Source organism: Paramisgurnus dabryanus, chromosome 22 (assembly GCF_030506205.2).
Source record: "Paramisgurnus dabryanus chromosome 22, PD_genome_1.1, whole genome shotgun sequence".
Taxonomy (NCBI): Eukaryota; Metazoa; Chordata; class Actinopteri; order Cypriniformes; family Cobitidae; genus Paramisgurnus; species Paramisgurnus dabryanus.
Window position 1 is genome coordinate 31,206,212 of NC_133358.1, and position 24,716 is coordinate 31,230,927.

The 24,716-nt window shown below is 44.5% G+C and overlaps 1 long non-coding RNA gene across 1 annotated transcript; it reads left to right on the forward strand.

The window, feature by feature from the left end:
• Positions 1 to 9,064: 9,064 nt before the first annotated feature.
• Positions 9,065 to 12,089, forward strand: LOC135740598 (uncharacterized). The gene is made up of 4 exons (XR_010529222.2): positions 9,065 to 9,292; positions 9,458 to 9,529; positions 9,649 to 9,735; positions 11,988 to 12,089. It is a non-coding gene; the product is annotated as an uncharacterized lncRNA (long non-coding RNA).
• The last annotated feature ends 12,627 nt before the right edge of the window (positions 12,090 to 24,716 follow it).

The window sequence follows — 24,716 nt, forward strand, 5'->3', positions numbered from 1 at the left end:
GCATTGTGGACGCTAGCCTCACCCAGGTTCTTAAGGATACATCTAGTGAGAGGCTGGCAGCCGATGCTCCGCAACATCGGCCACCAAGCGGTGGAAGAGACAAAAAACAGTTTTTTGTAACGTTTTTGCCTTAACTGCCTTCCATAATGGTGCGGTCGTGCAGCACCGAAAAGAAAGGCACCAAGCCGACACAGGAGCCGTTCCTCGATGTTCTCACTGATCTGAGAGAACTCGAGAGGATACCGGCTCAACACGAACACTGTAAAATCTAGTGAACGTATTAGGTGTCGCCCAGCCAGCAGCTCTACAAATATCTGCAAGTGAGGAACCACGAGCCAAAGCCCAAGATGAAGCCACGCTTCTGGTTGAATGGGCTCTCAAACCAAAAGGGCAAGGAATCCCCTGTTTCTCATACGCCAGGGCGATTGTGTCTACAATCCAATGAGACATCCTCTGTTTATTGACAGCTTTCCCTTTCTGCTGACCACCGTAGCAGACAAAGAGCTGCTCTGAGGTCCGAAAGCTTTGAGTACGATCCACATACACACGTAGTGCACGAACAGGACATAACAAAGCCATGGCTGGGTCTGCCTGCTCCAAAGGCGGCGCTTGTAAATTCACCACCTGATCTCTAAAGGGAGTGGTGGGAATTTTAGGCACGTAGCCCGGCCGGGGTCTCAGTGTAACGCTGGATTCAGCCGGCCCGAACTGAAGGCACGAATCGTTGACCGAAAATGCATGAAGATCCCCTATCCTTTTAATAGAAGCCAATGCGAGGAGCGTCAAAGTTTTCATAGTGAGGAACTTAACGGTCACCGTCCGCAGAGGCTCGAACGGGCAGTCCTGAAGGGCTTTCAGCACCATGGACAAGTCCCAAGGAGGAATAGAGGGAGGGCGCGAAGGATCCAACCTCCGTGCACCTCTTAAAAACCTAATGACCAGATCGTGCTGACCCACAGATCTACCGTCTATGGGTACGTGATGCACGGATATTGCCGCAATATCTACTTTAATGGTAAGTAGTGACAGCCTCTTCTCCAAGCGGTGCTGGAGATATGAAAGCACAATACTGATCGAGCATTCCCGGGGGTCCTCTCGTTGAGAGGTACACCATACAACAAACAGGTTCGATTTCAGCGTATACGCCTGTCTCGTAGACGGCGCTCGCGCTGCAGCGATGGTGTTAGATACCGCCTGGGGTAAATCACCTAAAACCTCCGCGCCCCGTCCAGAGACCACACATGGAGGTTCCACAGATCGGGGCGAGGGTGCCATAATGTGCCAGGGAATCAGCCAGGGAGGGGCTGTCGCGAGGAGAGTTAACTCTGTAAACCAATTCCTAGTTGTCCGGTACGGCGCAACTAATAGAATGCGCTCCTCGTCCTCCCTGACTTGCACAGTGTCTGCGCAATAAAGCTTACTGGGGGGAAACCCCGCGGCCAGCTGTGTGCCAGTGCATTCACGCCGAGTGTGTTCCCTCGGATAATGAATAAAACAGGCGACAATGGGTTGTCTCTGAAGAAGCAAACAGATCTAACTGCTCTGCCGAAACATTTCCAAATCAGCTGAACCGACCGGGGGTGGAGCCGCCACTCGCCGGGGCGCGCTGCTCATGAGAGCGCGTCTGCCGCTGTGTTCAGCGACCCCGCTATGTGAATGGCACGAAGAGACCTCAGATACTTCTGACTCCAGAAGAGGAGAGGCGGGCGAGATGCGACAGGTGACGAGAGCGCAGACCGCCTTGGCGATAGATATAGCTACAGCCGCAGTTTTGTCGGTGCGCACTAATACATCTTAAGCATCGAATCACGTTGATGAAACGGACGAGCGCAAGATATACAGTGCACAGCTCGAGGCAATTTATGCCAACATCGCTGGAATGTCGACCATACCCCCGAAGCGACGAGCCCGCCGTACGTAGCTCCCCACCCCGTTGTAGAGACATTTTTGCCAACAATAGCATGCCTGGAGACCTATCTCAGTGGCATCCACACCCTGAGAAACGCTGGGTCTGACCACGGGGTGACGGCATCTCGATGTAATTATAATACTGTGAAAGCCGGTGAGCCACGCTCTCCTCGGGACTCGGTCATAAAGCCAACACTGAAGCGGTCTCATATGGAGCAGCCCGAGCGGTGTCACAGCCGCAGCTACTGCCATATGCCCCAGAAGTTTTTTTAAATTATTTTAGTGGAACCGCAACCCTGCCTTTAAATGTTTAGGCAAGTCAGAATTGACTGAACACGCGCTTCTATGAGACATGTTGTTAAATCGACCAAATCCCGTTATATTCCGGGAAAAGAGATCCTCTGCACGGGGCAAAGTTTACTCTTTCCCCAGTTGACCTGAAGACCGAGACGAGCGAGGTGTTTAAGTACACGATTTATGTGTGTGCAAAGCATCTGACGAAACTGAGCTATTATGAGCCAATACGCCAAAACGCAAACACCGCTCTCTCTCTCAGGGGCTGCAGTGCGCCCTCCGCAACTTTCGTGCAGACACAGGGAGAGAGAGAGAAAGCCCGAACGGTGAGACTTTGTACTGATATGCCCACCCCTCGAACACAAAGCGGAGAAACGGCCTGTGTCGGGGAAGTATGGAGACATGAAAGTACGCGTCCTTCAGGTTGAAGGCTGCAAACCAATCCTATGGGCGGATGCATTAAAATATGCTCCTCTGCGTGAACAGCATTCTGTGAATGTGAATTCTGTGAATTCTCGACTCAGTACGCAGATCTAGGATCGGACGCAACCCGCCACTCTTCTTGGGTACAATGAAGTAAGGGCTGTAAAGCCCCGACTTTATCTCGGCTGGAGGGACCGGCTCGATCGCGTCCTTCGCCAATAGGACAGCAATCTTCCGCACGCAGTACGTGCGCATCGGCAGCCTTCACCGTGGTGAAGCCTGAATATTTGGGAGGTAGCCGGGCAAATTGAATGTATAACCGAGACGGATCGTGCGTAAAAGCCAACGCGACGGGCTGGGAAGCTCTTTCCAGGCCCCCAGATACCGAGCGAGAGGAAATTAACGGCACGATGTGTACCCGTGGCGAGCGGAGACGGGGAACTCAACGACGCGTGCTCTTTGGCCGCATTGTGAGATGTTGTGTGTAATGAAACACTCACCCGAAACCGCTGATGGATGCTGAGCAAAGGGGCTCCCTTGTAGATGTCCCGCTCGATACATCCGCTGGCGAATGAGGAAGAGGAGAACGTAGGGTTTTGAGCCCGTCCGAAACTCCTATATGCCTCCGGGGACCTGGAGAAAGAAGAGGAATTCGCTCTTTGAGGTTAGTGGGTGCCGATTGAAGTCGACGGAACACAAAACGAAACCAAGGATTCCCCACCCGGCCCTCCTACGGGGTGGGGGGGAGAGTGATGTTTTCACCATCTCCTGACGAGCGATCCTCTCCATCTTCAGGTCGCCCGACTCAGAGCCGCTAAGTTTCATTTTCCACCTCTGTAGCGGGCTGAGTGGGCGTGTGAACAGCTTACGACAGGTTCCTCAGAGCTGCCGGGATGAAGGAACGAAAAAGCCGTAGCAGGACACCCTCGGCGAAAAGCAGACCAATATACTGACGTAACGGAGGGGGCAGCTAGGCTCCGACGTGGCATGAAGCCTCAGTCTGCTCTAAAGCGGCCGATCATTGTTGGACACTCTCAGCCGCGTCGCCGAAATGGCTGGTCTAAAAAGGAACATTAGGGCGATTATTAACTACCTACTTAATGCCCGCAAGACACAGCCAGAGATGGCGTTCCTGGACCACCGGGAGGTGGGCATAGCACGTCCGGCGGCCTGTGGGGTGAACCCAGCCGCTCGTAGCGCCAGGTCAGAGCCACACAGGATTCTTTAGTTGCCGGACCGTGACCTCGCCTGTGCAGATCCTTCAGTGCCGTAGCCTGGCGGACCTGCATCTCGCCATGGCACACACGGCAGAGGCCGCCTCTCACAAGCCCGTGGGTCTGTGAGGGGAGGGAGGCTGGTCTCTTGGAGCAGCATAACCCTTAGCGGCCCCGCCGTCAGGAGAGGTGAGAGGTGATGGCTGAACGGTCGGTTCCGGGAGGAAAACGAGTTTTCCACGACCGTGTCAACCAACATGCACCCCGGGAAGAAAAGGCACAGAAGGTTGGGGCTGTTCTTGCAGTCCTGAAGTGCCAATCATCTAGGCGGGACGGTGCGGGTGGGGGAGGAGCTCTCCGCTCTACACAGACCGTCTCCGCGCTCCCGAGCGTACATGGCCGCCACTCGGGGTCGAGCACGGGAGCCCCTACCCAACCCGAAGGCGGGAGTGGGTCCGAGTCGGCGACCGAATAGACGACCCCCTCTCCGATGCTGTGACAGACATAGAATCCTCGTGAGGGCTGAAAGAGGACGAGAGCACGTAGAACACGCGCCACCCGTCTCTTACGGCACCTCTGGCTGTGGATGGAGGTGCTGAGAGTCACTGGACGAACCAGCTAACCGATTCAGCACCGTTTATACGGAGATAAGATTTCCGGAGTTTTGCCACCACACCTTTAACGGGGCTCCGCAACGGAAAAAAGGGGGTGACGTTCCCGGAGGTACGAAACCCGTCTCCGCCATCCAAGAGGTTCACGCTCTCTTAGGAGTATGAACCCTCCACGAACGCCGCCTCAGCATGCACTCTTGCGCACGAGAGAGGACGATCGTGGCCACCCGGGGACCCATACATTTGCCGCATCCAGAAACACGGACAGAAAGACATCTTTAAAAAGACGCTCCTGCCTCAGTGCAAGTGAAATGCTGTCTTTAAAAAGACGCAGAACACCGCAATACTCTTTTAGAGGAAACACTCTTTTAATGTGCTGATGTTGATGAAGCACACAGGGGAATGGCTACGCACACACTCAACTAAGAGTGAGAAAAAAAATTAAAAAGAGAGGTGGAACACCCGCGAGCCTCCGCTGAAATGCCTTTGCCCAACCAAATCAAACACGCAGAGTTCTCCAAAGAGCAGAGAGTAGCTTCTCGTGAGCAGTCAGTCTGCCAGCTTTCGAAGCTAAAAAGCTGATTTGATAACTGCACCTGCCGCTCATTAAATACCTGCGCGGCGGGGCGGCGCCGGCAGATGCAATTATCTGCATGCCAAGTTCATTGGCGTTTTAAAGGTTTCTCGAAGCAGATAGGTCACCCGCGAAGCGGTTCCCAATTCCCAATTCATCGGTCACGACGTGACGTCATAGTGACCGACTGAAAGGGAACCAGAAACGCTGGGGAATTCAGGTGCTGTAAATCCGGTGGACCGGACTCATCTCGTTATAGATCAAGATAATTTATAAAGATCTTTAAACGAAGGATTGGAATATCAGATAGTTGACATGGTAAGCAAGCTAGTTAATATTTTAATTAAAAAAAGGAAAAACGAAATAAAACGAATAGCATACATTATTGTTGTTGCGGTGTGTCACGTGACAATCATGACCCGTCGCCATGGACACAAGGGGTCAGATAAAATATTTTTAACTTACGCGTGAAAGGGTTGATTTTAAAAATATATATATATTCTAAGTAAACAACAACAGCCCAAGTTTAGTAAAAAAAAATATTGAAACTATAAATAAATATTCTGCATCAATTGTAGGTGTGCTACTGTGGGTGGCTCCGGCACACCTGTGGCTACGCCCCTGCCGTGACCCAAATCTCGTTCGCACATCATCGCGATATTTATCATCTGTTTACAAACGTCGCCACATCTCGGTGAGTATACCATAAAGTGTCTGTTTGTTCGATATTAAATTCATTATATGTTCTTTATTAATCCAGATCGGCTTCTAAATGTTATCTGAATTGTATTGGTCATCTATATTCCATTTTTTCTTTTTGTTCAAAATAAGTTCAACATATAATCAAGTGGGTGATTGATTAGCGCGTGATTAAAAGCTAGTCACGTGATGTTAGTCACCATTAACATAACGTGACAGATCCTCGATCATTTTATTATATTCATATTTTTGGAATTAACTACCACTAAATACTACTACTGTGGTATTTTGTGTTTATAGTACACAAATCGTACCATGTTTCTACCGCAGTTAGTTTACTTCTACTGTGGTATTTTGTAGTACAGTAACAGCAAACCTTATGCTTTTACCACAGTAGTTCAGCCTTTTATACATAGTAAAAAACAGTAACATTAACACCGTGCTTTTAATACATTTGATGTACAATTCAGAAATCTTTAGACATTCACATCTTTCTTTTTTGGTCAGTTTTATTATATTGCCGTTTTATTTATTTATTTATCTTTTTATATAGTCTTATGATAGTGGGCGGATCTTGGGGTTTGTTGTAGTTATACACATACAATGTTTAGTAAATAAAGAATTAAAAACATATCCAAAATTTGTAATTCACAATTTTTTTTTGTCTTGCAGTTTCTTCACATACATCTCATACTCCTCCATCTACACGCTCCACAACATTTAAACCAACGGCTCTTTTAAGAGCCATCACTTGCAAAAGCTCTCGTACTCGCTCTTCTACTCACTCACTCACTCTCCTACTCGCTCTCCTACTAACTCACTCACTCTTCTATAGGGCTGTGCAAATTAATCGTCCGCGATTCTCATGCGTGTTTCATCAGTAAAGCCGGTTCCGTGATTAGAAGTAAATCGCCATCAGCTGCTTTCAGATGGAGCGGCATTTATTAAACAGACCTGTAGTCAGTGTTGGGAACGTTACTTAAAAAAAGTAATTAGTTATAGTTACTCACTACTTGTTCCAAAAAGTAACTGAGTTAGTAACTGAATTACTCTATAATAAAAGTAACTCGTTACCAGGGAAAGTAACTATTTGCGTTACGGTTAAAAAAAGTTGCTATATGTCAAAGAATTTGTATTTTTTTAGCAGTTTTCACATGTGAGTTGAAATGAGTAGAACAGACAGGTGTTCATACATAACTTTCCATATTTATTGCACGTCAACAGACAGCAAGAGTTTTATCCTACACTTCAAGTATTATCTTTGTAAGAAAAGTAAACAGTTACACCATATAAAGTGCATTTAACTTCAGCAAACTAAATGAAATAAAACTCTCTCAACCTGAGACAACTGGTCAAGTAAACAACCTGTACTTCAAAGTGTTTTGTTCACAAAAAGTTAACTTTTAAACAACAAAAAGTGTGTTTGCTCTGTAGTCGTATTCTTAATTAAATGAATCAAACTCCCAATGTCAGACAACTGGTCTGGTAGACATTCTGTACTTCAGGTATTTTCTTCAAAAGTAAACAGTTAAATAATATAAAGTGTGTTTGCAATAACTGTAGCAAATTAAATAAATCAAACTGAGATAAATAGTCTGGAAAACATAGGCTGCTGTATTTCATTTTCTTCATTAAAAAAGTAAACAGTTTAACAATATGATTCATTAAATTAGAGTTGCTTACAACGGATGTCGACAAAGTCTTCGCTCCCGGACATAATGTACACATTACATGCACGTTCTTGCTTTGACCACAATGAATTTGAAGTAGTGCTTATATCTCCACCTTGAAAATGCCAACTTTTCATCGCATTGCTCCTCCTGACTCGCCATCTCTTCTGCTGCCGCGAATCTCTGTTTAGCTGTTGCGTGTGTGTGGGTAAATTCCAAATGCCGTTTGTGCGCCCTTGAAGGGCACTTCGCGAAGGGGATGTAAAATCCAAATAAACAGAAAAAGACGCTGTATTTTATCACCAAGTGTATTTTAATTAGCCACACTATCAGACAACATTGCGCAACTTTATCTAGAGTTTATACATCAAGAGATTTGATCTTCGAAGGGAATAGGGCATAGTGATCATCACTTTCGATTGGAATTCGCCCTGTGTGTGTGTGTCGCCGCAGGCGCGTGCGCTGGCATGTGTATAACAACACTGGCTCTGATTGGTTACCATGAAACACATTACTCTGCCTTAGCCAATCATAATCGCTTATCTCGTTATTAACCTACCTCCTCACTAGCTGTGTGACCCAGGGTTGCGTTTGGATCACACAGGTTAAGTCAGTGCATAGTAACGCACCGCATTTAACGTCCGGTAACGTTAACGGCGTTGTAACGGCGGGAAAAGTAATTAATTAGATTAGCCCGTTACTGAAAAATGAACGTCGTTATGTAACGCCGTTCTTTTAAACGGCGTTATTCCAAACACTGCCTGTAGTTCACAGAGAAGCTAGGCAAAATTGCATAGATTGTCGGAGTCGATTTTCCTCGATTTTAAACACAGCTTCTCTGTGAACTACGAGTCTGTGTACACTCAAAAAAATGATTCAAGCCCTTCTTAGAAATGACACATTAAAATTGTGTTCAATAAATGTAAAATACCTCATTAAAAACAATAAGTATATATATTTAATTAGTATAACACAAAATAAATATGTACAATAATTTATTGATTTCTTTTTAATTGCGATAACACAATTAGTTTGAGTTTGGGTTCTGGAAAAATAATTTCCCAGCATGCTTTGCATGCAACTGCTTTTGGAGAGTCATTTTATAAATTAAGTGTTATTTTATGCATTTTTAGGTAAAGAGAAAGACTTAATAGTGTTTAATGTCCATTTATCTTATTGATTTAGAAGCGTTTGTGTTATATTTTTTCACATTTTTTGGTTACCATCGTGCAGAAGAGCGGCGCTTGTGGTTAGGTTGTGGATGTGACATATTTCTTTCAATGAGCATTAACAGTGTTTATGCCTGTTTGGAGATCAGTCTCATCTCACATGCTCATCCAAAGTTGAGTTGGACCAACTCAATATATTTTTATTGTGTAAAGCAGTTTTTTATAAGTTAGGGGTACACATTCATATTGGATGGAAATCCTGCCCACAATTTTATTGAGTTAATCCAATGATTACTTTGAGTGTAGTAAATGCCGCTCCATCTGAAAGCAGCTGATGGCGATTTACTTCTAATCACGGAACCGGCTTTACTGATGAAACACGCATGAGAATCACAGATGATTACTTTGCACAGCCCTACTATCCTACACACAGACACACACACACACACACGCACACGCACACACACACACACACGCACGCACGCACGCACTCACTCACTCACTCTCTCTCACTCTCCCCCCTCTCTCTGTTTGTCCCTCTTTCAATTTGTTTTGTCTATTTCTCTTTGCATTCTTTCTTTTCTTCAATATGGCATCTTCAGGTTTTGACCAGTTATGCCAGGAAGCTGCAACTATTTCAAAGCATCTTGACATGAAAGCTGACAATGCTGAACTTGGAGCAGCTACCAGAGAGGCTGAAGAAATTCTACAAATGTTCAATCCTCCACTGGTAAATTTAATTACATTTCAGTTTTCTTCTTCATTTGGTTAATTTTTTATTTACACTTAAGTTGCTTTAATAAATATTTTTATCTGTTCATAGATTTCCAAGTCCTTACTTTCAATCACTTTTAGCATTTTATTTTAACATGTTTATTTCCATTTTTTTTTTCAGCTGAAAAAGAAGACCAAACGAGCGATTTCCTGGACTCAACAGACACTGTGAACTTTGAACTGCATTTCAAAGGTAATATTGGTTATATAAAATATCCGTATATCCACATAAATGGACTCAGGTCTGTAATAGTGCCTATATACATAATATAGTTTTATAAAATGGATTGTTGTCTGTTGTTACATCTGTAGCCAGCTCGTCAGCCGCAACACCGAGAACCAGAGTTGAGGTCAATGTACTGCTGAGAAAAGTGCAAGATCTGTTTAACCAAAATTATAGTAAGCATATGTCCAAACACTTTTTAAGTCTTGATAACCTAATATACCTTCATGATTTCATGGCATTATTATCAAATCAATAACTTATTTGTGTCCATCAACCATACGATTATGACACATTACCAAAATGACTGTTTACAGCCAATACACTAGCTATTAACAGGATAGGAGAGTCACAATTGTCCGACTGTGTTACAATGTGTAACATGTACCAACATTATCAGTCTGCACAAGCGGAGGATGCAGTTTCAGGACCGCAGTTTTAGGACCCTCGTTTTTTTTAACAGCGCCATCTAGCGAAACTGTAGCCTCTGGTGGTGAGGGCAGATGCTACTCGAAAAAAGTGCCACAAATGCATATTTTCACCCAATTTAAACTACTTTTAAAGTTTTAGATGTTTTTAAAGGTTTATTACACCCAAATACTGCTTTCTTTATTTAAATTAAATCTGATTTTTAGGAATGTTAAGTAATTATTGGCTCTACGTTGCATTATTTAATAACTCATCGAGTAAAATAAACAAGGAATCGTGTACTTTAGCCTTTTTAGTCAATCACATATTCAAGAACAGAGGGAATAATACACAATGATTACTCTGGGGTAGATTTAAAATTTTTGTATTTATAAAATTATATATTGCAACAGTTGAATTTTAACACACACAAAAAAATAGTGTAACACTTTACAATAAGGTTCATTAGTTAACATTAGTTAATGTATTAACTAACATGAACAAACCATAAGCAAAACATTTGTTACAGTATTTATTAACCTTAATCTTTAATTAAGCTAAATAAAGCGTTTAATTGTTTTTTCATGTTAGTTCACAATTCATTAACCAACTATCAAGTATTACTAATTGTTGAAATTAACATTAACAAATATTAATAAATGCTGTATAAGTGCAGTTTATTATTAGTCCATGCAATTAATGTAGTTAACTAATGTTAACTAATTAACCTTATTGTAAAGTGTTACCCAAATTTATTAATGATGTGAACAACATAAGAACTGCATGGACAACGTCTTCACTGACTCCTAAGTGAGAGAAAGATAAAGAAATGAATGAAACCAGGAACATTTAGTTGAACATGTTCAACAACTCTTCAATTTTTGATTTCAAACTTTAAAGATTTTAGTCACCACAGAGCACATACATTATATACGGTACAAAATTATATCAATCTTCATACCAAGTAATGTTCATATTAGTATTGCATAGTGTTCATTACAGGATCAAAGGTTCTTGAAACATTCATGTCAATAAAGCACATCTGAGCAGATAAAAAAGAATAATAGAGAGAGATAGATAAATATAAATATTAAATATTTAAAGCACACATTGTGATGTATGCAGCAGCAACTGGATGCTCTCCCCTCTTTTTTTCAATTGTTTGTCTATGATTCGATTAAATTCCTCCACTTCACTGAAATAGTACATAAAGAACATAATCACTGATTAACAAAAATGCTGTTAAAAAGTGGTACACAGTACAGTACAGTACAGTACAGTACAGTACAGTACAGTACAGTACAGTAAACAGTACATGACACAATCTAACACATGGTATTTTAACAGTCAATTATTATGATGGTCTACTGTTATGTCTGACTATAAAAATGTCACATGTCTCAATCAACATTAAAACCACATCTAAATGAAGAGACATATTCATAACATGTATTGTGTGGTAACGTCAAAAAGGCTGATTGTGATCATGTGACAGTTAAAACATATTTATATTATTTTAACTAAAAAAAAAAAAAAAACGAGTAACTAACTAACAAGTTTTTACAACCAGCGTAATACAGTTTTCTTGTACTGTCACTAAGTCAACACAAGCTTTTATGCAACAGTTTAATTTACAGCATTATTCTATAAAAGCACGTTGAATGACCTCTGTGTATGAAATGTGCTACACAAATAAACGTGCCTTGCCATATTACGTATGATGGATATGCAAGACTATTTAGCAAATCACAATCACTATGTTAATCGGCTATGTTAACTTTCCAATGAAATGCATCACGATTGTATTTAATGTTCAAATAAAAATTGATTCAAACTTGATACTCACACTCTGCTTGTCATCCATCTTTGTTGGTTCTCTAGTTCGCTAGGTGGCGTTGTCACTAAAAACCTAGGGTCCTATAACTGCGGTCCTATGACTGCGGTCCCGAAACTGCATCCTCCGCTTGTGCAGGCAGATGCTACTCGCATGTACATGCATGTGTTTGCCCGTGTCTTTCAGAGGATGTCGGAGGTACTGGAAGGCTCCCCTGGTAAATCAAGGCATGACAGTTAAAGTTGCAGGACTGCCCAACAGCCTTACTTTCAAAAAGCCATCCTATTATGGAAGGAAGCAGTTGGAAGCCATTTTGCAAGCTGCTGAGGAGATTTCATTTGAAATCAGTAAGTGAGATTAACAGTGGTTTTGTTTCTCCACCTGTGTTTCGGCCTATCATTTGGCTCTATGCAAAGTGGGAAAAATAAGTTAACTAAACAATAATACGCACCTACATGTGAGTCTTTGTATAGTGCAGCACTGGTTGGGTTAATTTTTGACCCATAATGAGTAAATATTGAAAAGAACAATTGGTGGATTGTTGTTATGCAACCATGGGGTATAATAACCCAGCAGTTGGGTTAAAACAACCCAGCATTGGGTCAATGTTAACCCAGTGGTGTGTTCTGTCCAATATTTACCCAACATTTTTGAGCCCAGCCATTTTTAGAGTGATGGCCACTGTATTTCTCCATGTCTCCTCACCCCAACCAGTCGAGGCAAATGGCTGCCCATTCTGAAGGTACGCTGAGATGTTTTTATTTTATCTTTAAATAAATATATAACATTAAACTTAAGAAGCACAAGGTGACATTTAACATCTTTTATAGACCATTTTGCAAGATGTAAACAACACTGGTCCAGAAGCACTTCCTGTATCAGTTTTTTAACACAACATAAACGTTGGGATAAAATACAACCAACAGGACATATAAAACTTAATCAAAAAAGTTAAAGAAACATTTTTGAGATGTTTTCTTTATGTGTGAAATAAAGAAAACAGTTACAAACTGAAACAGGAAGTGTTTTGCAAAATGGTCTATATGGTTGGTATTCTGATATTTTTACACTTTGAATTGGATTTTGATATTTAGATGCAAACAATGAATGGTACTGTATCTGTTTTTGACCTACAATTTACTAATTAACTATTGACAGTATAAATGTTGACACATTGCATTATGAATTTGTAATTTAGATTCAAATGTTGTATTAAGAAAGTTGTTATTATGTTTTATGTTCTACAGAGCTGGAAGAAAAGTCTTCAGAAACAGCCACTGTAGCTATCGTGATGACTGCAGATTAAGGTATCTTTTCAAACTGTGGTGATTTTTATGTCCCATTGAGAATAATAAGCTCTTCCTCATAGTAGACCATCAAGTAGACCTGGTTTGGAGGCAGCAACATGTATAAAAACAGGTAGTTTCAACAGATTACAATACTTTAACAAGAACAGATATTGGAACAAAACCATAGACCAAAACATTTAAAAAGGGAAACAATCCACTACACAGTGACACATTGTGACAAATCAGCCTCCAAATTTTTCATTTAGGATCTAACAGCATTAAACTAGATTCACTTTGTAAGTCTTTCAAGGGGCAGTTTCCAGGCAGAACGTGCAGAATACATAAACAGAGTTCTGTATTTGGGACCTAATGTATAAAAACATCTTAAAGGGTGTTGTCCAGGACATTGTCTTAAATTACAAACAGAGATAGAAGGTGAACACACCAACAATTGCTTTTAAAATGATGTTCCCTATGAATGGCTAACAGGCCAACCTACGACTGTATGAGGTATGGCATTACAGTTAGTTATGCTAAAGTGGTGGTGAGATTTTTTTGAATTGATGATTCTTCTGAATCATGTTTGATTTACATACATTTCTGAAATGGAAAACGTCTCGGTTACGGATGTAACCCTCGTTCCCTGAAGGAGGGAACGGAGACGTCACGTCGTGACCGACGAATTGGGAACTCGCTTAGAGAGACCAATCTGCTTCGAATACTACTAAAACGCCAATTAACTTGGCATTGAGATATTTGCATAATGCTGGTGCCGCCCCGCCAGGTGCGTATATAAGCAGCAGGTGCAAATAGGGAAATTAGCTTCTTTTTCGCTGAGAAAGCCGGAAAGTGTGACCGGCCGTAACAGCAGGTGGCAGCACCTGTGGCGACGGGACGTGACGTCTCCGTTCCCTCCTTCAGGGAACGAGGGTTACATCCGTAACCGAGACGTTCCCTTTCAGTCGGTCACTACGACGTCACGTCGTGACCGACGAATTGGGAATCCCTACCAAAACGCCACTAGGGGCTGACCTCTTCCAGTGTCTGCGTAAAGCCCTCCGGTTCCACTTAAGGAGCAGGAGATAGGTTTTAAGGCAGAAGGCCGGGCACTAGATGTTCCTTTAACCCCACAGAAGTGCCAGCGACTGGGAGGCGCCCTACCTGAGCGGGATAGGAACGCTGCGGAAGCCACCACCCGTCTTAAGGGCTAATGGTGGACGAAAGTCAACTGTAGTTGAGGAATAAAGACAGCCGTGGCTGTGTAAGCAAAGCAGTGCTCTGCTAAGGGAAACGTGGGCTGGTAGGATTAACCCCACGGAAAAATACTCACAAAGGAACCCGGTGGGACACAATGTGGAGCCCGAGCCAGACACGTAGGTTCGCGAGGATACAGCTAGTGAAAGGCTGACAGCCAATGCTCCGCAACAAAGGCTGCCAAGGCAGCGGAGGAAGAACAATTCAAACCATTACGCATTTTTGTTCTGAAGGCCTTCCATACTGACACAGTTATGAAGCATCAGTTGGAGGCTGCAAGCCGACCTGCGAGACTGTTCTCCGTGCTCCCCCTGGTGAGGAAAGAACACGAGAGGATACAGGCTCGATACGAACACTGTAAAATCTAATGAACGTATTAGGTGTCGGCCAACCAGCAGCTCTACAGATGTCTGTTAGCGAGGAACCACGAGCTAAAGCCCAAGATGAGGCAACACTCCGTGTGGAGTGTGCTCTCAAATTAAAGGGGCAAGGAATACCCTGAAGATTATAAGCCAGGGCGATAGTATCAACTATCCAATGAGACATCCTCTGCTTAGTGACAGCTTTCCCTTTCTGCTGGCCACCATAACAAACAAAGAGCTGATCTGAGGTCCTGAGGCTTTGCGTGCGATCCACGTAGAGTCGCAGTGCGCGTACGGGGCAAAACAAAGCCATGGTTGGGTCTGCGTCCTCCGGAGGCAGCGCTTGCAAGCTCACCACTTGATCTCTGAAAGGAGTAGTGGGAACTTTGGGCACGTAGCCTGGTCTGGGCCTCAATGTTACGCTTGAGGCAGCAGGACCAAACTGAAGGCACGAATCGTCAACAGAGAATGCATGTAAATCCCCTACTCTCTTCACTGAGGCCAATGCTAGCAGGGTCAGAGCTTTCATTGATAAAAGCTTCAGACTCGCAGACTGCAAAGGCTCGAACGGGGGGGCCTGAAGGGCTTTCAGCACCATGGACAGGTCCCAGGGAGGAATAGAAGGAGGGCGCGAGGGGTTTAGCCTACGAGCGCCTCTTAAAAATCTAATAACCAAATCATGCTGGCCAACTGATCTGCCGTTGATAAGTGAGTGATGAGCAGAAATAGCAGCGATATCAACTTTAATGGTGGAGGGTGACAGCCTACCGTCTAACCTATGTTGAAGATATAAAAGCACGATGTTAATAGGGCATTCTCTGGGGTCCTCGCGTTGCGAAGAGCACCAGGTGACGAAAAAGGTTCCATTTAAATGCGTAAGCCCGTCTTGTGGACGGAGCTCGAGCCGCGTCGATTGTGTTAGATACCGCTTGCGGTAAATCACCTAAACCTTGCGCGCGCTCAACGACCACACATGGAGATCCCACAGGTCGGGGCGCGGGTGCCATAATGTGCCCCCTCCTTGAGAAAGAAGGTCCTTCCTCAGGGGAATCCGCCAGGGAGGGGCTGTCGCGAGGAGCATTAATTCTGGAAACCAATTCTTGCTCGTCCAATATGGGGCGATCAGTAAAAGGCTCTCCTCGTCCTGCCTGACTTTGCACAGTGTCTGTGCGATTAAGCTCACTGGGGGGAATGCGTATTTGCGCATCCCCCGAGGCCAGCTGTGTGCCAATGCGTCCACGCCGAGGCTGCCCTCGGTTAGTGAATAAAATAGGCGACAGTGGGTATCGTCCGGCGACGCAAACAGGTCTATCTGCGCACGACCGAACTTCTTCCAAATTAGCTGGACCGTCTGGGGGTGGAGTCGCCATTCGCCGGGGCGCGCAGCTCGAGAAAGCGCGTCCGCTGCTGTATTGAGCGAGCCCGGAATGTGAATGGCACGAAGGGACCTCAGATGCTTCTGACTCCAAAGGAGGAGATGACGAGCGAGATGCGACAGGTGACGGGAGCGCAAACCGCCTTGACGGTTGATATACGCAACGGTCGCAGTGTTGTCGGTGCATACTAGTACATCCTTCCCTCGCAGCTCCGTAGCGAAGCGTACAAGTCCCAGATATACTGCCCACAACTCTCGGCAATTGATATGCCAGTGCAACTGGGGTGCTGTCCACACCCCTGAAGCTGTAAGCTCGTCGTACGTGGCACCCCAGCCCGTGTCGGACGCATCTGTATGTACAACAGCATGCCGAGCGATCTGTCTCATGGACACACCGGACCTGAGAAACGCGGGGTCCGACCACGGGGGGAATGTTAGGCGACACGCAGGTGTAATGGTTACACGATGGATGCCGGCGCGCCACGCTCTCCTCGGGACTCGATCGTGAAGCCAACGCTGAAGCGGTCTCATATGGAGCAGTCCGAGCGGTGTCACGGCCGCTGCTGCTGCCATATGCCCCAGGAGCTTTTGAAATTGTTTCAGCGGGACCGCATTCTTCCCTCGAAATGAACCGAGGCAAGTCAGAATTGACTGGACGCGCTCTTCTGTCAAACGCGCCGATAAATCGAACGAGTCCAGTTCCATCCCGAGAAAAGAGATCCTCTGCGTGGGGCAGAGTTTGCTCTTTTCCCAGTTGACCCGAAGACCCAAACGGGCGAGATGCCGAAGCGTTAAATCTCTGTGTTCGCAAAGCGTCCGTCGAGAATGCGCTATTATAAGCCAATCGTCGAGGTAAGCCAATATGCGAACGCCGCTCTCTCTGAGGGGTTTTAACGCCGCCTCCACTACTTTCGTGAACACACGGGGAGAGAGGGATAGCCCGAACGGTAAAACTTTGTACTGGTATGCCCGTCCCTCGAATGCAAACCGGAGAAACGGTCTGTGACGAGGGAGAATGGACACATGAAAGTACGCGTCTTTCAGGTCTATAGCCGCAAACCAATCTTGGGGGCGAATTGAATTGAATATTTGCTTCGGTGTTATCATCCTGAAAGACCTCCTCTGCAGAGATTTGTTCAGAACGCGCAAATCCAAGATCGGTCGCAACCCCCCGCCCTTTTTGGGTTCTATAAAATACTGGCTGTAGAAGCCCGATCTCATCTCGGTTGGAGGGACCGGCTCGATCGCGTCCTTCGCCAGCAGGACTTCGACCTCTGCACGCAGTACATGTGCATCGGACGCTTTCACCGTGGTGAAACGAATGCCCGAGAATTTGGGTGTGTGCCGGCTGAATTGTATTTCGTAACCGAGGCGGACAGTGCGTAAAACCCAACGAGACGGGCTGGGAAGCTGAAGCCAAGCCCCCAGGGACCGTACGAGGGGAATTAACGGCACTACCGGGGTACCCGCGGGGGGGCGGCGGAGCGGGACAGGTGGTACTGCTGGTACGTCTGCTGAGACAGCATAAGTATCTACAGTATGTGTGTGTGTGACACTGACCTGAGCCCGCTGAGGGTGACGGTCGTCTGGTCTCCTCAGCGGAGAGCACAGACTCCGATGAGGGTGCTGGTGGTCCCGTCTCCTCAGCGGAGAGCTGGAACTCCTCAGAACACCCGCTGGCGATAGAGGAGAGGGAGGAAGAGCATGTGAATGCCCGCTCACATCTCTCTCGATCCTCTGAAGACCTGGAGAAGGAATAGGAATGCACTCTTTTTGTGGTTTTGTGGGTGCCGGCTGAGAAGCCGGCGGAACAGAAACAAAACGAAACCAAGGATTCTCCATCCGGCCCTCTACCGGTGGAGGGAGCGATGCCGTCACCGTCTCCCGAAGAGTGATCCCATCCAATTCCAGGTCGCCCGTCTCAGGGCCGCTTCGATTTCCGTTTACCACGGGAAGCGGGTGGGGCGGGCGGGGCGTGCTGCCGACGGCTGTTCCCCCTCCGTGGCCTGGAAGATGTTCTAGTGGAGGGGGTGGAGGCAGCCGCCGCAGGGCGCCCTCGGCGAGGAGCAGACGGGCCCGCCGGCGCTGGAGGGCGAGATGCAGGTCGCTTGCGCCGGGGCATGATCTGAGCGATCGCCTCCGTCTGCTTCTGGGCGGCGGAGAACTGCTGGGCGAAGGACTCCACCGACTCACCGAAAAGGCCAGCCTGGGACACTGGAGCGTCCAAGAACTTGTTCTTCTCCGCATCCGACATGTCCGCCAGACATAGCCATAAGTGGCGTTCCTGGACCACCATCGTGGACATGGCACGACCAATCGCCTGCGCTGTCACCTTCGTAGCGCGAAGAGCCAGGTCAGTGGCAGCCCGGAGCTCCGAAAGGACAGGCGAGTCGTGTCCTCCCTCGTGCAGATCCCTCAAGGCCTTAGCTTGGTGAACCTGCAGCAACGCCATTGCGTGCAGGGCTGAAGCCGCCTCTCCACATGCCTGGTGGGCAGCGCCCGTTAAACCGGAGGACTGTCTGCAGGCACGAGAGGGGAGGGTTGGGCGGTCCTTCCAAGAGGGAGCGTGAGCCGGACACAGCTGCATCGCGACAGCACGCTCCACGGGAGGGATCCCCGTGTAACCCTTAGCGGCTCCGCTGGTGAGGGAGGTGAGGGGGGAGGGCTGAAACGGCCGTAATCTCGTGGAAAACGGCGACTTCCAGGTTCTAGTCAGCTCCTCGTGCACCTCGGGGAAGAAAGGCACCGGTGGAGAGGGTTGTGACACCCGGGCAGCTCCAAAGAACCAATCATCCAGGCGGGACGGTTCGGGCTGAGGGGGGGGAACCCACTCTAACCCTACGGTCTCCGCCGCTCGAGCGAGCACGGCCACCATCTCTGGATCGAACTCCGGCGTCCCAACCCGACCAGAGGGAGGAAGGGCGTCGGGGTCCACGTCAGGGGGAGGAGGCCCACCCTCGGATGCTGCGGCGTCGGTGGACCCGGAGGGCGGCACGATGGATTCTAGAGACATCGTAGAACACGACGCTGAAGTCTCCATCGGCACATCAACCGGCTGTGGATGAGGAGGCTGAGAGCCTGAGGACGAATCCCCCGCTCGGCTCAGCACAGTGATGCGCAGGTCGTCCTTTGAGAGCTTCACAGCCGCACCGTGGCGGCGTTCAGCACTCGCATGACGAGGGTTGCGTTTTTCCCGGAGGAAAGACAACCGTCTGCGCAAATCCACAAGGGACATGTTCTCGCAGTGAGAACACTTACCCCCAGCGAACGCTGCCTCTGCGTGCTCGATGCCCAAACACGAAAGACAACGCTCGTGACCGTCCTTCGGACCCATGTATTTGCCGCACCCAAGATCGCACGGACGAAAAGCCATCCTGAAAAGGACGCTGATGTCCGGATATACGAGAGAGTGGCTGCCTTTAACAAGGCACAAAGCTCTCTCGTATCACTCTTTTAGGGAAATTCACTCAGATGCTCAGTTGATGATGCGCACAGGGAAGGCAACGCACACACTACTCAAAACAACAAACAGGTGTAGAGCCGTGGAATTAAGCGAAGCGTCCGCTGTGGTACTGCTAGTCCAACCAACTTCAGCAATCGAATCCCACCAGAGTAAAGTAGCTTCTCAGTAGCAGATACTGCCGGCTGTCGAAGCGATAAAAAGAAAAAAAATTCCCTATTTGCACCTGCTGCTTATATACGCACCTGGCGGGGCGGCGCCAGCATTATGCAAATATCTCAATGCCAAGTTCATTGGCGTTTTAGTAGTATTCGAAGCAGATTGGTCTCTCTAAGCGAGTTCCCAATTCGTCGGTCACGACGTGACGTCGTAGTGACCGACTGAAAGGGAACCCAGAGTTTTCCTTGTTTCCGCTTTCTAAAATGTGCCCCAGGAATTCTTCTTTGTTGACCTGCTTGTATCTTATGATTGAGCGTCAGCAATACCCACATTTTAATTTGGCAATAGTTACAAATGAATAAACTGCCTTTGAAATGTTACTTAAAATATGCTCATGAGTATTAATTCAACTAACTGGCTTGACTTAAATATATTTGTTTTGATAGATGGAGGCCACTTGTGCTGTAACTGCCACGTTTTTCGATGACAGGAAGAAGAATGCTTCAAAGAAGTGGCGTTAATCGTCACAGTGCACAGTGTGCCAATCATGGTCACACACTACATGTCAAGACACCATGCAAACAGCCTGTAGCACTGCATCAGTGATAGGAAACATGCTAGTTACACAAGATGTTTTATGTTTTAACTTTGAGCTGTTTTTACTTTGTTCATGACCCAATCCCTACAAACACACACACGCATGCATTTTTTTAAAAATGTATTAGGTGCCATTTAATCTTTTTCATGCTAATTTATTGTAATGATTACACTTATAATAAAACAGATTTTTCATTCACTCTAATTTGTATTTATTGTTGTCATTTGTTGGCACCATAAGTGTGGTCCCTTTACCTGGGACATGTGGGTACCAATTAATATCTATTGTACTGAATTTAGGCCACAGGTTGTAAATGATAAGTAGCCTGATGTTTTTATCTTTTATCAATGGTTCGGTATGGTTGGGTGTTGGCAAGGACCTCACCATACTTTTCAATACAGTGAGTCAAAGTTCGATTTCATGTTATGATTAAATAGTTTACATAACTTTCACTTCTTTTTCGCAGTCTTGCTGTCACTGAGGGGCATTTGGCAAATTGGATATCGAAAAGTTGGTTTATGTCAGAGCAGTAGTGATACTCGTGGATACTTTGATATACAACTGAACAGTACAATTTAAACAACTTTAAATATAATGATGAGGATGATGATGTTATGTGTATCTGCTTTATCAAAGTGATTTTCCTCCATCATACAGATGAAGTTGAAGCAAATCTCTATTACTACATTTAATGTTATGAAAAGAACCATCATGACAGAAATATATATTTATATATGAATTGAAAGTAATACAAAAAATTGAGACCAACAACAAAGAGTTAAAAAACTAGCTATGCTCAGTTGTAAGGAATTTTTTGGAATGATTAAGTAATTTCACATTTTGTGTTAAAATTAAAGTGACAACACAAGTAACAAAATGTGGTGTTCCTATAATAAAACTGATTGTGTTGTTTTAACACATCTGTTTTTAAAGTGTATTTATTACTCTGCAGTATGCTGTAGCATTCATTAACAAAGTTTTAAATAATATATACTGTATACTACACTTTACTATAGTATGGGTATTTACTATAAATTACTTTAGTACTTTTATGTGGGCAGAATTTTTATGACTGGACTGACACACCTGATCCACATACATTCATGGTATAGTTTGCATACTGCTCAGGCCTGTCTTTCTGCTTAGAAAGAAGGAACATGAAGCAATACATAGGCTTCCTACACTGTTAAAAAAAGTTCCGTTAAAAAACGGAAAAAGTGCTGGTAATTAATTACCAGCACTTTTTCCATTATTGTACGGGCACTTCCGTAAACTTTAAAACGGATATTTTTGTAGATTTACTGGTCTTTTTCTTTACCATTAACGGACATTTCCATCAAATCTAAAATGGAAAATTCCGTATTTTCCGTAAATTTTTTCGTTATTGTACGGACAATTACGTAAACCCTATAACAGATATTTCCGTAGATTTACCTGTCTTTTTCTTAACCATTTACGGACACTTCCATCAAACCTTAAATGGAATATTCCGTATTATTAAAGTACTCAATCCGTACCATTTACGGACATAAATCCTAATTTTTTTATTTCCGTACAGTTCTCTATACAGTTTATCATCAATAAAGCACAAATGTAGAATCACAACAATTATTTATTTATTTTACAGCTGCCAATGCTTTAAAGTGATTGCACTTTTTGTAGTGAATGAATTGCAATATTTACATTACAACCACTAAAACATTCAGAACATCACGTTCACATTCAGAGCAATTTTACATACATAAACCAGCTGTTCTCTTAAAGAACTACAGCCATGTCCTTTAACAGGGAGCTGCCAAATCTATCAACTTTTTAGCACCCACAGGCTGACAGGCATTAATAACAAATGGATTTGTTAAAGACATTGACAAAATAACAATAAATAACAATAAAACTGCCAGCATTGCTGTTGCTGTCTCACCTGTCAGTGCAAAATGAGGAGCCCCCTCCAGGAGGATGCAGAAACCTACACCTCCAACTCCACATATCACACCGACAGGCAGAGCTCTGCAACCAGTGTCTGACCTTTCTACAAAAAACAAGTAGAACATTAGAAGTATTACATTATATAAATTTTCTATAAAACATCAGTGCAGCAATAACAATCATAACCTTATAAGGATGACTCTGTGCAACATGCCATAAAGAGATTTCTGTAAAAAAATAAAACTTAAAATTTACACCTCCAACTCCACATTGACAGGCAAAGCTCTACCTGGAATGACAAATATCGCCCACCTTCCCTCCCTCTTAACATGGGGGATTTGAAACTGCAGCATGTGTGTTGTGGGCATCTAGTTAAAACATCTGAACTCACATAATACTATAAAAATTGTACATACAGTCCAAAAAGGTATTTTCTGAGCTTTGAGAACAGCTCAAATGGCCCACTCAGAGTCCTTCTGCTTGCATTCAAATTCCTTCAGCTGAGAAACCAGCTTGCACACCTGTGGAGGAATGAAGTGCTGTTTCTTCCCTTTCTTCTCTGCCTTGGAGCCTCGCTCAGGATTGATCCCAAAGAAAACTCTGAGAAAAAATAATAAGAATAGTGAGATGCAGACAAAGTTTGCACGTGTTGTGTGGCTTGACAGGAGTGGAACAGTTCAATAAAATCATACATTTGTTTTCTTCAATATGCCCCTATGTGTGAACCTCTCTATCATTCTAGTTGACCATCTGTCTAGTACCCAATGTTATTGTGGTGCTGGTGCCAGTGGCTAAGCTTATCTCTTCCTTTGTCTTTTCAAGACACATGCATTCACACTGCGCATATAAAGAAATGTTTGCAAGAGCGAGAAGTCTGCTTATCACCAAGACATGACAGCATGCAACCTCAACATGTGTGCAGGGATATTATAAATGCACAGAACACAGAAGGGGATAGAAGACACAGTTGACATCGTCCTATCAAAAGGTGTAACAGCACATTTGAACATGGACTGTCCTGGGGGTTACTCAAACATGCTGTGACATTCAATGCATGTTACACATCAAAGTTAGGGGTGCGACGAGATCTCGCGAGATTAAATGTGTTTCTTGTGGAGGTGCTGGCCGTTTCTCAAATAAAAGACTGCATCTTTTGGAGGTCGCTTTTTTAAACTGCATTTACTTCATCACTGTCTTATTAGAGACTATTAACAATTATAAAGTTTACTAATTATTTAGTTAATCGCAAATTCTTGTAATATGCTCACGACTTGCGAATGTAATGCTCAGTTAATGATCTGAAATGAACCTTGATGACGTATGCAGCCTGCATATGCGACCTCCGGGGATGCAGCTTTCTGTTTGACCCTTTTATAGCGCATGCATTATATTGGTGCTTTTTTGTTTGGGTTTTCAATAATGTTCGTTTGGGAACTCGTGTGAAGTCTGAGACGCGTTGTGTTTGTATGTTAATCAGTGTCAGATGAGAAGTCTCAGCAGATTAAACCCTCACACAGAGTTACATGATTTAATGTCTGCAGGCATTTGTTATAATATATACATAATGCTTTTTATTTGTAGGGCACAAATGTAATGTGTTTGTTAAAGGTGCAGTGTGTAAATTTTAGCTGCATCTAGTGGTGAGGTTGTGAATTGCAACCAACGGCTCAGTCCACTGCTCACCTCTTGATTTTGAAACACATAGAGAAGCTACAGTAGCCGCCACCGGACAAACATGTCATCGTTGGAGACAACTTAGTAAAAAAGTTTGTCCGTTAAGGGCTTCTATAGAAACATGGCTGCACAAAATGGCGGCTTCCATGTAAGGGGACCCTCTGTGTATGTAGATAAAACATCTCATTCTAAGGCAATAAACACATAACGGTTCATTATTAGAGGTCTTTAAACACCCCTGATAATTTAGTTTTGTATATTATTTTGCATTTCTGTCAAGAGATCCTTCTAAAAATTACACACTTCACCTTTAATGTTGTTTAATGTAACTTGGTTTTAATACTTTATTTGAACCAATTATTATTGAATCTTCGTTATTATTTAATAATTTAATATTATTTAATAATTTTAAATGCTGCTGCTCACTTGGGTCTATTTTTATTACCCCAAAATAACAAATCACTTCATTATCAGTTAGCAAAATAATTGTTAAGGCCAGTCCTTGATTAGTAAAAACATTTAAAGCGTAACTAAACCCCTGGTCAGAGCCTGACTCCACCCACTGGCAATATTTGAAAAATGCAAGAAAAGTGGGCAGACCCCAACGGAGATCGAGGGGACGAACTAAGTGTGTGGTGAGATCGTAACAAGGGCGTGGTGAGCTTACGTCACGAGTCATTTTTTGGACCCAACATCCAATAGGAAAATTCAACTGCAGTAGCCACCGTTCAACCTGAAGAGGGCAGCACTCAGACGTTTTTACACCATATATTGTAGTATTGAAACACTTTATATCCAAATGTCAAAAAACTTACTAA